This window comes from Oncorhynchus keta, unplaced genomic scaffold (assembly GCF_023373465.1).
Source record: "Oncorhynchus keta strain PuntledgeMale-10-30-2019 unplaced genomic scaffold, Oket_V2 Un_scaffold_12020_pilon_pilon, whole genome shotgun sequence".
NCBI classification, from domain to species: Eukaryota; Metazoa; Chordata; class Actinopteri; order Salmoniformes; family Salmonidae; genus Oncorhynchus; species Oncorhynchus keta.
In genome coordinates, this window is record NW_026290764.1 from 246,023 (window position 1) to 260,776 (window position 14,754).

A 14,754-nucleotide genomic window follows, 5' to 3' on the forward strand; every position below is an offset into this window, starting at 1 on the left:
TACACTCACAAAAGTTTTAAAATAAAACAGTTCAGGCCCAGAAGCTAAGATATGCATATTGCCAGTAGAGTTTGGATAGAAAACACACTTTCTAAAACTGTTTGAATGATGTCTGTGAGAATAACAGAACTCATATGGCAGGCAAAAACCTGAGAGAAAAAAATCCAACCAGGAAGTGGGAAATCTGAGGTTTGTAGTTTTTCAACTCTTTGCCTATCCAAGATACAGTGTTAATTTGATGTGATTGCACTTCCCAAGGCTTCCACTAGATGTCAACAGTCGTTAGAACCTTGTTTGAGGCTTCTACTGTGAGGGGGAAGAGAAAGAGAGCTGTTTCAACCAAAGGTCTGGCATGAGCTGATCATGCGCACTACCGTGAGAGGTAGCTGCATTCCATTGCATTTCTAAAGACAAAGGAATTCTCCGGTTGAAACATTATTGAAGATTTATGTTTAAAACATCCTACAGATTGAGTCTATCCATCGTTTGACATGTTTTTACGAACTGTAATGGAACTTTTTGACTTTTCGTCTGGACCTAGTGCTTGCTCCTCATGAATTTGGATTTGTGAACTAAACGCGCCAACATAAAGGAGGTATTTGGAAATAAATGATGGACTTTATCGAACAAAACAAATATTTATTATGGAACTGGGATTCCTGGGAGTGTATTCTGATGAAGATTATCAAAGGTAAGTGAATATTTATAATGCTATTTCTGACTGTTGTTTACTCCACAACATGGCGGGTATCTGTATGGCTTCTTTTTGTGTCTGAGCGCTGTGCTCAGATTATTGCATGGTGTGCTTTTTCCATAAAGCTTTTTTGAAATCTGACACAGTGGTTGCATTAAGGCGAAGTATATCTATAATTCCACGCATAAGACGTGTATCTTTTATCAATGTTTATTATGAACATAACACGCCAATGTAAACTGAGATTTTTGGATATAAATATGAACTTCATCGAACAAAACATACATGTATTGTGTAACATGAAGTCCTATGAGTGTCATCTGATGAAGATCATCAAAGGTTAGTGATACATTTTTATCTCTATTTCTGCTTTTTGTGACACCTCTCTTTGGCTGGAAAAATGGCTGTGTTTTTCTGTGACTAGGCACTCACCTAACATAATCGTTTGGTGTGCTTTCGTCATAAAATGTTTTTTAAATCGGACACTGTGGCTGGATTAACAACAAGTTTATCTTTAAAATGGTGTAAAATTCTTGTATGTTTGAGGAATGTTAATTATGAGATTTCTGTTGTTTGAGTTTTGCGCACTGCACTTTCACTGGCTGTTGTCATATCGATCCCGTTAGTGGGATTTCAGCAGTAAGAAGTTTTTAAACATCATCCCTGTCTCACCTCATGGCCCCGTGGAAAGTAATTTGGTGGTGTGTTTTTTTTAACCAATTTTATCCGCACACTTGTTGTTTGTGTATGTGGATTTTATAATGTCGTATGTTTTTTCACCCGACACCACTTTCCAATCATTTGTATAGCTGCCAAATTGAGTCAAAGGCTTTTTTGAAATCAGCAAAGCATGAGACGACTTTACCTTTTTTTGGTTTGTTTGTTTGTCAATTTGGTTGCGCAGGGTGAATACGTGGTCTGTTGTACGGTAATTTGGTAAAAAGCCAAATTGACATTTGCTCAGTACATTGTATTCACTGAGGAAATGTACGAGTCTGCTGTTAATGATAATCAAGATGATTTTTCCAAGGTTGCTGTTGACACATATCCCATGGTAGTTTGCCTATACATCTCCGTTTTGGATAGGTAACTCTTTGGGTTGTTGTTTGTTTGGTGTTTTCCAATTTTCCCAGAAGTGGTTTGAGTCTATAAATTGTTCAATTACATTGAGCTGATTTCTGATGTGCTGTTCCTTCTTTTTCCGTAGTGTATTTCTGTATTGTTTTAGTCTCTATATTTTTGGTTAGATAGGTTTCTCAGTATCTTTCTTAGGTTTCAGCATTCTTCATCAACCATTTGTCATTGTTGTTGATTTTCTTCTACATTTTTAGATTTGATAGGGAAATATACTGTTAGGTTTCAACTGCCAAGTTTACACCTTCCCTACAACAGTGAATCATTTTGTCCAGGAAGTTGTCTAAAAAGGTTTGAATATGTTTTGTGGTCGGTTTCCACATTACGTTCCTTCTGTCTATAGCATTTCTTAATATTATTCGGTTCCTTTGGCTTTGATGCCTGTTCTAGTAGACTGTGATTTTGCTGTGATCTTATAGGGGTGTCAGTGTCAGACTGACTGTGAAAGCTCTGAGAGACTCTGGGTTGAGGTCAGTGAATAAGTAGTCTACAGTACTACCACCAAGAAATGAGCTTTAGGTCTCTCTCTCTCTCTCTCTCTCTCTCTCTCTCTCTCTCTCTCTCTCTCTCTCTCTCTCTCTCTCTCTCTCTCTCCCGCTCCCTCTCCCCTCTCTCTCTCGCTCTCTCTCTCTCATTCTGGCTCGATCTCCCTCTCTCTCTCTCTGTTTATTCTTTCTCTCATTCTGTCTCTATGTCTCTCTTGCTCTCTCTCTCTATGTATCTCTCTCTCTCACTCCCCCTCTTTCTCCCTCTATGTATATCTCTCTCTCTCTCTCTCTCTCTCTCTCTCTCTCTCTCTCTCTGTATCTGTATCTCTCTGTTTTTTTTCCATCTGTCTGTCTGTCTGTCTGTCTGTCTGTCTGTCTGTCTGTCTGTCTGTCTGTCTGTCTGTCTGTCTGTCTGTCTGTCTGTCTGTCTGTCTTTCTACGTTAGCAGCATGTGTCCCCTGTTGTTAGTTCCAGTAGATCTCTGTTTGTGGTTTGTTAACAACCTATAATTCCTTGTTTCTCTTCCTCTGAGATCTGCCCTGGTGGAGGCTTCCTCAACACAACAGTATGTCTGAATCTGCAAGGTAGAGTCAATGTTTACATGTTAGGCATTTTGAGCACAGTGGTAGACAGTAGTGTTTGTTTGGTGGTTGCCGTGGTAAAAACAGAGAGAGTAGAGCTGGCTTCAGGTCAGTGGTGGCTGGTTGGTTCCTCCTCTGGAGAAGAAGGTGGTGAAAACACACACACACACACACCACATCTGCTCGGGAGCCCGCCAGCCGCTCACTGGCCAACAGATAAACAAGTGCGCTCCCATCTCCTGGGGAGGTAACCATAGCAGCCACTCTTTCTCTCTTTCACTCTCTCTCTCTTTTTCTGTCTTCTTCTATGTCTCTGTTCTCCCCCGGCTGTCCTGGAGGCAAGACAATGGCAGATTCCAATGCCAGGCCGGATTCACTTTTTTAGGCTATGATCAAAAATATTGCACTATAAAATACATTTGGGACACACACCCTTTCTCTCACAACAGAGAAAAACAACACATTCACCAATGTGATGTCAGAGGCATCTTACTTGAAACAACAACAAGGGAGACAGACCACTATGACAGGAGAATCTCTCTTTTTTCTAGAATGTGGACAATTTCCTTTATCTCCTTTTGATGAGTGGAGAGGAAAAGGGGAGTTCATGCCAGCCAGTTAAACCTCTAATACAGGGGTTCACCCAGTCCTCTGCACTCTCTCTCTCTCTCTCTCTCTCTCTCTCTCTCTCTCTCTCTCTCGCTCTCTCACTCTCTCGCTCTCTCGCTCACATGCTCTCTCTCTGTCTCTCTCTCTTTCTCTCTCTCTCTCCCTCTCGCTCTCTCACTATCTCGCTCTAGCGCTCATGTGCTCTCTCTCTCACTATCTCGCTCTCGCGCTCATGTGCTCTCTCTCTCTCTCTCTCTCCTCTCCTCTCTCTCTCTCTCTCTCTCTCTCTCTCTCTCTCTCTCTCTCTCTCTCTCTCTCTCTCCCTCTGCCTCTCTCTCGCTCTAACGCTCTCACGCTCTCACGCTCTCACGCTCACAGCTCTCTCTCTCTCTGCTATTTCTGACCCTCAACACTGGGGCCCCTTAAGTCCACCTGTAGTCCCTGTTCACCCCGACTGTGTGGTTGCGCACAGCTTCATTAAGTTTGCCGACGACACGGTGGCGGTAGGCTTGATCATTATGACAATAAGACCACCTACAGAGTGGAGGTCAGAGACCTGGCTGTGTGCAAGACAAAGGAGCTGATCGTTGGCTACAGGAAATGGAGGGCCGAACACACCCCTATTCAGATCGACGGATCTGAAGTGGAACAAGTTGAGACCTTCATGTTCCTCGGTGTCCACATCACTAAGGATTTATCATGCTCCAAACACACCAACACAGTCGTGAAGACAGGAATCTGAAAGAGAGAGAAAGATATACAGAGAGAGAAACAGAGAGAGAGATATACAGAGAGAGAGATATACAGAGAGAGAAACACAGAGAGAGATAAATACAGAGAGAGAAACAGAGAAAGAGAGATACAGAGAGAGAGATATACAGAGAGAGAGAGATATACAGAGAGAGAAACACAGAGAGAGATAAATACAGAGAGAGAAACAGAGAAAGAGAGATACAGAGAGAGAGATATACAGAGAGAGAGAAACAGAGAGCGATATACAGAGAGAGAAAGATATACAGAGAGAGAAACAGAGAGAGAGAGATATACAGAGAGATAGATACAGAGAGATAGATATACAGAGAGAGAAACAGAGAGAGAGAGAGAGGGAGATATACAGAGAGAGAAACAGAGAGAGAGAGAGATACAGAGAAAGAAACAGAGAGAGAGAGAGAGATATACAGAGATAGAAACAGAGAGAGAGAGATATACAGAGAGATAGAAACAGAGAGAGATATACAGAGAGAGAAACAGAGAGAGTGAGATATACAGAGAGTGAGAAACAGAGAGAGATATACAGAGAGAGAGAAACAGAGAGAGAGATATACAGAGAAAGAAACATAGAGAAAGATATACAGAGAGAGAGAGATACAGAGAAAGAAACAGAGAGAGAGAGATACAGAGAGAGAGAAACAGAGAGAGATATACAGAGAGAGAAACAGAGAGAGATATACAGAGAGAGAGAAACAGAGAGAGAGAGAGACAGAGAGAGACATATACAGAGAGAGAGAGATATACAGAGAGAGAGAGAAACAGAGAGAGAGATATACAGAGAGAAAGAAACAGAGAGAGAGATATACAGAGAGAAAGAAACAGAGAGAGAGAAACACAGAGAGAGAGAGAGAGAGAGATATATACAGAGAGAGAAACAGAGAGAGAGATATACAGAGGGAGAGAAACAGAGAGAGAGATATACAGATGGATGAGAGAAATTGGGGTGGAGAGAAAGGAGAAAGAAATTGAGAGAGGGGGGGGTCTGACATTGACAGTGGTCTGATCTTTAATTTACCACCCGGCACTGATGGTCGCTCTTGCAACAGAAGGAGAAGTAAGGTACGGGGAGACAGGGGGAGGAAGGAGGGAGGGAGTGGGGAGTAAGGAGGGAGGCGGGGGGAGAGACGAGGAAGGGAAGCAGGGGGAGAGAGGGGAGGAAGGAGCAAGGCAGGGGGGGAAAGAGGGGGAGGAAGGCGGGAGGCAGGGGAGGAAGTAGGGAGGCATTGGGAGAGAGGAGGGAGACAGAGGGAGGATTTTCTCCATAGTCTATATAGTCCTTAACATCCAACTAGATCAATAGGGACATGATCTCGTAAGCATGGAATGCTTTTAGATGCCAGCAATCATTTATATCTCCTCTCTACTCTTCTCTTGGTGCCACATTTACATGCTATATAAGAGAACACGGAAAAAGCTTTCATGGAGATGTTGGAAATGAGAGTTAGACTTCCATGTTAGTGAGCCAATCTGTTATTTGAGGTATGAATCAGGTTCGTATCTGGTTGTGGAGGGACTCTGAACAGCCCTGGATAATCATTTTCAACACTTCCCTCCCCTCTTCCCCCTGACCTCACCCCCTCTTCCTCAACCTCTCCTTCTACTCAGACCCCCTCCATCCTTCGTCCTCCTCTTCCTAAATCTAGCATGTACACTAGACTACAAAAGCTAGTAGACATTGAGACAGGTGAATCTACTCAGTGATGAGTAGAATAGTGACATTTCTCTCAGAGGAGAGGAGGGGGAGGGAGGGACACAGACCTGTGTGTTTGGGACAGCTTATGTGTATGTGTGTGTGTATGTGTACGACAGTATGAATGTGTGCATGCGTTTGTGCATGTTTTTGCATGAGTGTGCATGCCTGTGTGTGTTTGTGCGTGCGTGCATGGTGTGTGTGTTTGTGTGTGTGTGCGTTGTTGTGTGTGGGTGTGTGCATTGGTGCGTGAGTGCGTGCGTGCGTGTGTGCATGTGTGCGTGTGTGTGTGCTGATAAGCTATGTTCCCGGAGGCAGACTTCAGATTTCAGCCAAATACTGCATTTTCATCTCCTAACCATGAGACTGATTTACCTGACTACATACTAAACACCTGATTTACCTGACCACATACTAAACACCTGATTTACCTGACCACATACTAAACACCTGATTTACCTGACCACATACTAAACACCTGATTTACCTGACCACATACTAAACACCTGATTTACCTGACCACATACTAAACACCTGATTTACCTGACCACATACTAAACACCTGATTTACCTGACCCCATACTAAACACCTGATTTACCTGACCACATACTAAACACCTGATTTACCTGACCACATACTAAACACCTGATTTACCTGACCACATACTAAACACCTGATTTACCTGACCACATACTAAACACCTGATTTACCTGACCACATACTAAACTGATTTACCTGATTTAAACACCTGATTTACCTGACCACATACTAAACACCTGATTTACCTGACCACATACTAAACACCTGATTTACCTGACATTAAACACCTGATTTACCTGACCACATACTAAACACCTGATTTACCTGACCACATACTAAACACCTGATTTACCTGACCACATACTAAACACCTGATTTACCTGACCACATACTAAACACCTGATTTACCTGACCACATACTAAACACCTGATTTACCTGACCACATACTAAACACCTGATTTATTTACACCTGATTTACCACATACTAAACACCTGATTTACCTGACCACATACTAAACACCTGATTTACCTTTAAACACCTGATTTACCTGACCACATACTAAACACCTGATTTACCTGACCACATACTAAACACCTGATTTACCTGACCTGACCCCATACTAAATACCATACTAAACACCTGATTTACCTGACCCCATACTAAACACCTGATTTACCTGACCACATACTAAACACCTGATTTACCTGACCACATACTAAACACCTGATTTACCTGACCCCATACTAAACACCTGATTTACCTGACCACATACTAAACACCTGATTTACCTGACCACATACTAAACACCTGATTTACCTGACCACATACTAAACACCTGATTTACCTGACCACATACTAAACACCTGATTTACCTGACCACATACTAAACACCTGATTTACCTGACCACATACTAAACACCTGATTTACCTGACCACATACTAAACACCTGATTTACCTGACCACATACTAAACACCTGATTTACCTGACCACATACTAAACACCTGATTTACCTGACCACATACTAAACACCTGATTTACCTGACCACATACTAAACACCTGATTTACCTGACCACATACTAAACACCTGATTTACCTGACCACATACTAAACACCTGATTTACCTGACCACATACTAAACACCTGATTTACCTGACCACATACTAAACACCTGATTTACCTGACCACATACTAAACACCTGATTTACCTGACCACATACTAAACACCTGATTTACCTGACCACATACTAAACACCTGATTTACCTGATTTACCTGACCCATACTAAACACCTGATTTACCTGACATATACTAAACACCTGATTTACCTGACTAAACACCTGATTTACCTGATACTAAACACCTGATTTACCTGACCACATACTAAACACCTGATTTACCTGACCACATTAAACACCTGATTTACCTGACCACCTGACCCCATACTAAACACCTGATTTACCTGACCACATACTAAACACCTGATTTACCTGACCACATACTAAACACCTGATTTACCTGACCACATACTAAACACCTGATTTACCTGACATACCACCTGATTTATGACCACATACTAAACACCTGATTTACCTTTACCTGATTTACCCACATACTAAACACCTGATTTACCTGACCACATACTAAACACCTGATTTACCTGACCACATACTAAACACCTGATTTACCTGACCACATACACATACTAAACACCTGATTTACCTGACTAAACACCTGATTTATGACCACATACTAAACACCTGATTTACCTGACCACATACTAAACACCTGATTTACCTGACCACATACTAAACACCTGATTTACCTGACCACATACTAAACACCTGATTTATTTAAACCTGATTTACCACATACTAAACACCTGATTTACCTGACCACATACTAAACACCTGATTTACCTGACTAAACACCTGATTTATACATACTAAACACCTGATTTACCTGACCACATACTAAACACCTGATTTACCTGACCACATACTAAACACCTGATTTATACTAAACACCTGATTTACCTGACCACATACTAAACACCTGATTTACCTGACCACATACTAAACACCTGATTTACCTGACCACATACTAAACACCTGATTTACCTGACCACATACTAAACACCTGATTTACCTGACCACATACTAAAACTGATTTACCTGATTTACCTGACCACACATATAAACACCTGAAACACATACTGATTTACCTGACCACCATACTAAACACCTGATTTACCTGACCACATACTAAACACCTGATTTACCTGACCACATACTAAACACCTGATTTACCTGACCACATACTAAACACCTGATTTACCTGACCACATACTAAACACCTGATTTACCTGACCACATAAACACCTGATTTAAACACCTGATTTACCTGACCACATACTAAACACCTGATTTACCTGACCACATACTAAACACCTGATTTACCTGACCACATACTAAACACCTGATTTACCTGACCACATACTAAACACCTGATTTACCTTTACTGATTTACCTGACCACATACTAAACACCTGATTTACCTGACCACATACTAAACACCTGATTTACCTGACCACATACTAAACACCTGATTTACCTGACCCTGACCACATACTAAACACCTGATTTACCTGACCACATACTAAAACTGATTTACCTGACCACATTTACCTGATTTACCCCATACTAAAACTGATTTACCTGACCACATACTAAACACCTGATTTACCTGACCACATACTAAACACCCACATACTAAACACCTGATTTTACCTGACCACATACTAAACACCTGATTTACCTGACCACATACTAAACACCTGATTTACCTGACCACATACTAAAACTGATTTACCTGACCACATTTACCTGACCACATACTAAACACCTGATTTACCTGACCACATACTAAACACCTGATTTACCTGACCACATACTAAACACCTGATTTACCTGACCACATACTAAACACCTGATTTACCTGACCACATACTAAACACCTGATTTACCTGACCACATACTAAACACCTGATTTATTTACCTGACCACATACTAAACACCTGATTTACCTGACCCATACTAAACACCTGATTTACCTGACCACATACTAAACACCTGATTTACCTGACCCCATACTAAACACCTGATTTACCTGACCACATACTAAACATACTAAACATACTAAACCTGATTTACCTGACCACATACTAAACACCTGATTTACCTGACCACATACTAAACACCTGATTTACCTGACCACATACTAAACACCTGATTTACCTGACCCCATACTAAACACCTGATTTACCTGACCACATACTAAACACCTGATTTACCTGACCACATACTAAACACCTGATTTACCTGACCACATACTAAACACCTGATTTACCTGACCACATACTAAACACCTGATTTACCTTTACCTGATTTACCTGACCACATACTAAACACCTGATTTACCTGACCACATACTAAACACCTGATTTACCTGACCACATACTAAAACACCTGACCACATTTACCTGACCTGACATACTAAACACCTGATTTACCTGACCACATACTAAACACCTGATTTACCTGACCACATACTAAACACCTGATTTACCTGACCACATACTAAACACCTGATTTACCTGACCACATACTAAACACCTGATTTACCTGACCACATACTAAACACCTGATTTACCTGACCACATACTAAACACCTGATTTACCTGACCACATACTAAACACCTGATTTACCTGACCACATACTAAACACCTGATTTACCTGACCACATACTAAACACCTGATTTACCTGACCACATACTAAACACCTGATTTACCTGACCACATACTAAACACCTGATTTACCTGACCACATACTAAACACCTGATTTACCTGACCACATACTAAACACCTGATTTACCTACTAAACACCTGATTTACCTTTACCCTGACCACATACTAAACACCTGATTTACCTGACCACATACTAAACACCTGATTTTTACCTGATTTACCTGACATACTAAACACCTGATTTACCTGACCACATACTAAACACCTGATTTACCTGACCACATACTAAACACCTGATTTACCTGACCACCATACTAAACACCTGATTTACCTGACCACCTGATTTATACTAAACACCTGATTTACCTGACCACATACTAAACACCTGATTTACCTGACCACATACTAAACACCTGATTTACCTGACCACATACTAAACACCTGATTTACCTGACCACATTAAACACCTGATTTACCTGACCACATACTAAACACCTGATTTACCTGACCACATACTAAACACCTGATTTACCTGACCACATACTAAACACCTGATTTACCTGACCACATACTAAACACCTGATTTACCTGACCACATACTAAACACCTGATTTACCTGACCACATACTAAACACCTGATTTACCTGACCTGATTTACCATACTAAACACCTGATTTACCTGACCACATTACCTGATTTACCTGACCCCATACTAAACACCTGATTTACCTGACCACATACTAAACACCTGATTTACCTGACCACATACTAAACACCTGATTTACCTGACCACATACTAAACACCTGATTTACCTGACCACATACTAAACACCTGATTTACCTGACCACATACTAAACACCTGATTTACCTGACCACATACTAAACACCTGATTTACCTGACCACATACTAAACACCTGATTTACCTGACCACATACTAAACACCTGATTTACCTGACCACATACTAAACACCTGATTTACCTGACCCCATACTAAACACCTGATTTACCTACATACTAAACACCTGATTTACCTGACCACATACTAAACACCTGATTTACCTGACCACATACTAAACACCTGATTTACCTGACCACATACTAAACACCTGATTTACCTGACCCATACTAAACACCATTTACCTACATACCTAATACTAAACACCTGATTTACCTGACCACATACTAAACACCTGATTTACCTGACCACATACTAAACACCTGATTTACCTGACCACATACTAAACACCTGATTTACCTGACCCCATACTAAACACCTGATTTACCTGACCACATACTAAACACCTGATTTACCTGACCACATACTAAACACCTGATTTACCTGACCACATACTAAACACCTGATTTACCTGACCACATACTAAACACCTGATTTACCTGACCACATACTAAACACCTGATTTACCTGACCACATACTAAACACCTGATTTACCTGACCACATACTAAATACCTGATTTACCTGACCACATACTAAACACCTGATTTATACCACATACTAAACACCTGATTTACCTGACCACATACTAAACACCTGATTTACCTGACCACATACTAAACACCTGATTTACCTGACCACATACTAAACACCTGATTTACCTGACCACATACTAAACACCTGATTTACCTTTACCTGATTTACCTGACATACTAAACACCTGATTTACCTGACCACATACTAAACACCTGATTTACCTGACATACTAAACATACTAAACACCTGATTTACCTGACCACATACTAAACACCTGATTTACCTGACCACATACTAAACACCTGATTTACCTGACCACAACCTGATTTACTAAACACCTGATTTACCTGACCACATACTAAACACCTGATTTACCTGACCACATACTAAACACCTGATTTACCTGACCACATATAAACACCTATTTAACACCTGATTTACCTGACCACATACTAAACACCTGATTTACCTGATTTACCTGACCCCATACTAAACACCTGATTTACCTGACCACATACTAAACACCTGATTTACCTGACCACATACTAAACACCTGATTTACCTGACTAATACTAAACACCTGATTTACCTGACCACATACTAAACACCTGATTTACCTGACCACATACTAAACACCTGATTTACCTGACCACATACTAAACACCTGATTTACCTGACCACATACTAAACACCTGATTTACCTGACCACATACTAAACACCTGATTTACCTGACCACATACTAAACACCTGATTTACCTGACCACATACTAAACACCTGATTTACCTGACCACATACTAAACACCTGATTTACCTGACCACATACTAAACACCTGATTTACCTGACCACATACTAAACACCTGATTTACCTGACCACATACTAAACACCTGATTTACCTGACCACATACTAAACACCTGATTTACCTGACCACATACTAAACACCTGATTTACCTGACTAAACACCTGATTTACCTGACCACATACTAAACACCTGATTTACCTGCTGATTTACCTGACCACATACTAAACACCTGATTTACCTGACCACACTAAACACCGATTTACGTGACGCACACACACACACACACACACACACACACACACACACACACACACACACACACACACACACACACACACACACACACACACACACACACACACACACACACACACACACACACACACACACACACGCACACGCACACGCACACACATGCGCGCGCGCGGAACAGAACTATGTGGTAGCCTAGAGACCCAGAAAACAACCCTCTGGGATAAAACATGGACAGACTGTGATAAAAATGACATTCAGCTCCCCTGCAATACTGGAGGGAGGGAGGGGGAGAGAGAGAGAGGGGGAGAGAGGGGAGAGAGAGAGAGAGAGAGAGAGCACTGTGTGTGTATGGGTGTATGTCTGTGCAATGGCGGAAGCCAGACTGAGTCCTTTTCTGCTGTCAGTGTGATTAGGGGCCATACAAATGTGATAGGAAGGGAGAGACAGTGGGAGGAAGGGGGAGGGAGGGAGAGAAATAGAGAGAGAGAGAGAAAGAGAGGAGACATTCTTTAAAGAGCTTGGGGAGGGTGAGCAGTTCTCCTACTGCAAGCCCCCTCACACCCAAGGGTAGTGAGGTCATAGCTGCCCTGCAAGACCCTCGTGCCATGTAGAGTTTCGTTTACACACACACATGCATACAGACAGAAATACACACACACACACACACACACAAACACACATGTACACACACACTTGCCACCCCCGCACAAAAACAAACAGCGCTCCCTCCTCTTCCTCGCCTTTCCTCCTGTCTCCCTCAGGGTGTGTGTGTGTGTGTGTGGCAGTAGAGTGCTTGCCTGGCTAAGTCACTATGACAACAACAGCCTCATTACCTCATCTCCATATTCAAGTGTGACGGTGTCATTGTGCAACGACAGGAAATCAAGTGTTTTAATCAATGGAGTGGTGAGAGGGAGGAGGGAGGAGGGAGGGAGTGAAGGGAGGGAGTGAAGGGAGGGAGGGAGAGAGAGAGGGAGAGTGGGAGGGAGGGTGAGAGGGAGGAGGGAGGGAGTGAAGGGAGGGAGGGAGAGAGAGAGGGAGAGTGGGAGGGAGCGTGAGAGGGAGGAGGGAGGGAGTGAAGGGAGGGAGTGAAGGGAGGGAGGGAGAGAGAGAGGGAGAGTGGGAGGGAGGGTGAGAGGGAGGAGGGAGGTTGGGAGGGAGTGAAGGGAAGGAGGGAGAGAGAGAGGGAGAGTGGGAGGGAGGATGAGAGGGAGGAGGGAGGGAGTGAAGGGAGGGAGTGAAGGGAGGGAGGGAGAGAGAGAGGGAGAGTGGGTGGGAGGGTGTGAGGGAGAAAGTGGGGTAGAGGGAGGCATGGAAGGGAAGGGGAAGTATAGACTGGGAGAGAGGGAGGGACGGAGGGAGGGAGAAGCAGAGAGAGAGAGAAAGATGGATGAAGGAAAAGGGAGGAGGGGTGTTAGATCTCAGTACAGTGATGCAGATGATGGACAATCAGGCCGTTTTTATCTCTCCTGGACAGAAGGGAGGGAGAAGGGGTGTTCTAAATGGATAGAGAATGTTCTAGTGCTTGTGTGTGTGTAAGTGAGGTTGTTAGAGCAGCACTGACACACACGCACGCGCGCACATACACACACACACACACACACACAACCACACGCACGCGCACATACACACACACCCAACCACACGCACGTGCACATACACACACACACACACACACAACCACACGCACACGCACACACACACACACACACACACACACACACACACACACACACACACACACACACACACACACACACACACACACACACACACACACACACACACACACACACACATACACACACACACACACGCACTGACACATTCACAGACATACACATCCAGACAGACATAGAGAGTAAAAGAGAAATAGAAAGAGAGA

The 14,754-nt window shown here is 42.5% G+C and overlaps 1 long non-coding RNA gene across 19 annotated transcripts; it reads right to left on the bottom strand.

The window, feature by feature from the left end:
* Positions 1–6,346: 6,346 nt before the first annotated feature.
* LOC127927316 (uncharacterized) lies at positions 6,347–12,373 on the bottom strand. 19 transcript variants are annotated; one of them, XR_008126920.1, is made up of 7 exons: positions 12,280–12,373; positions 11,538–11,817; positions 11,010–11,317; positions 9,713–9,908; positions 9,613–9,668; positions 7,150–7,289; positions 6,347–6,641 (listed from the first exon to the last, which is right to left on the bottom strand). It is a non-coding gene; the product is annotated as an uncharacterized LOC127927316 (long non-coding RNA). The 19 variants fall into 19 exon arrangements; XR_008126915.1 differs by having other exon boundaries at positions 11,510–11,817; XR_008126923.1 differs by having other exon boundaries at positions 9,713–9,824; positions 11,482–11,817.
* Between the last annotated feature and the right edge of the window lie 2,381 nt (positions 12,374–14,754).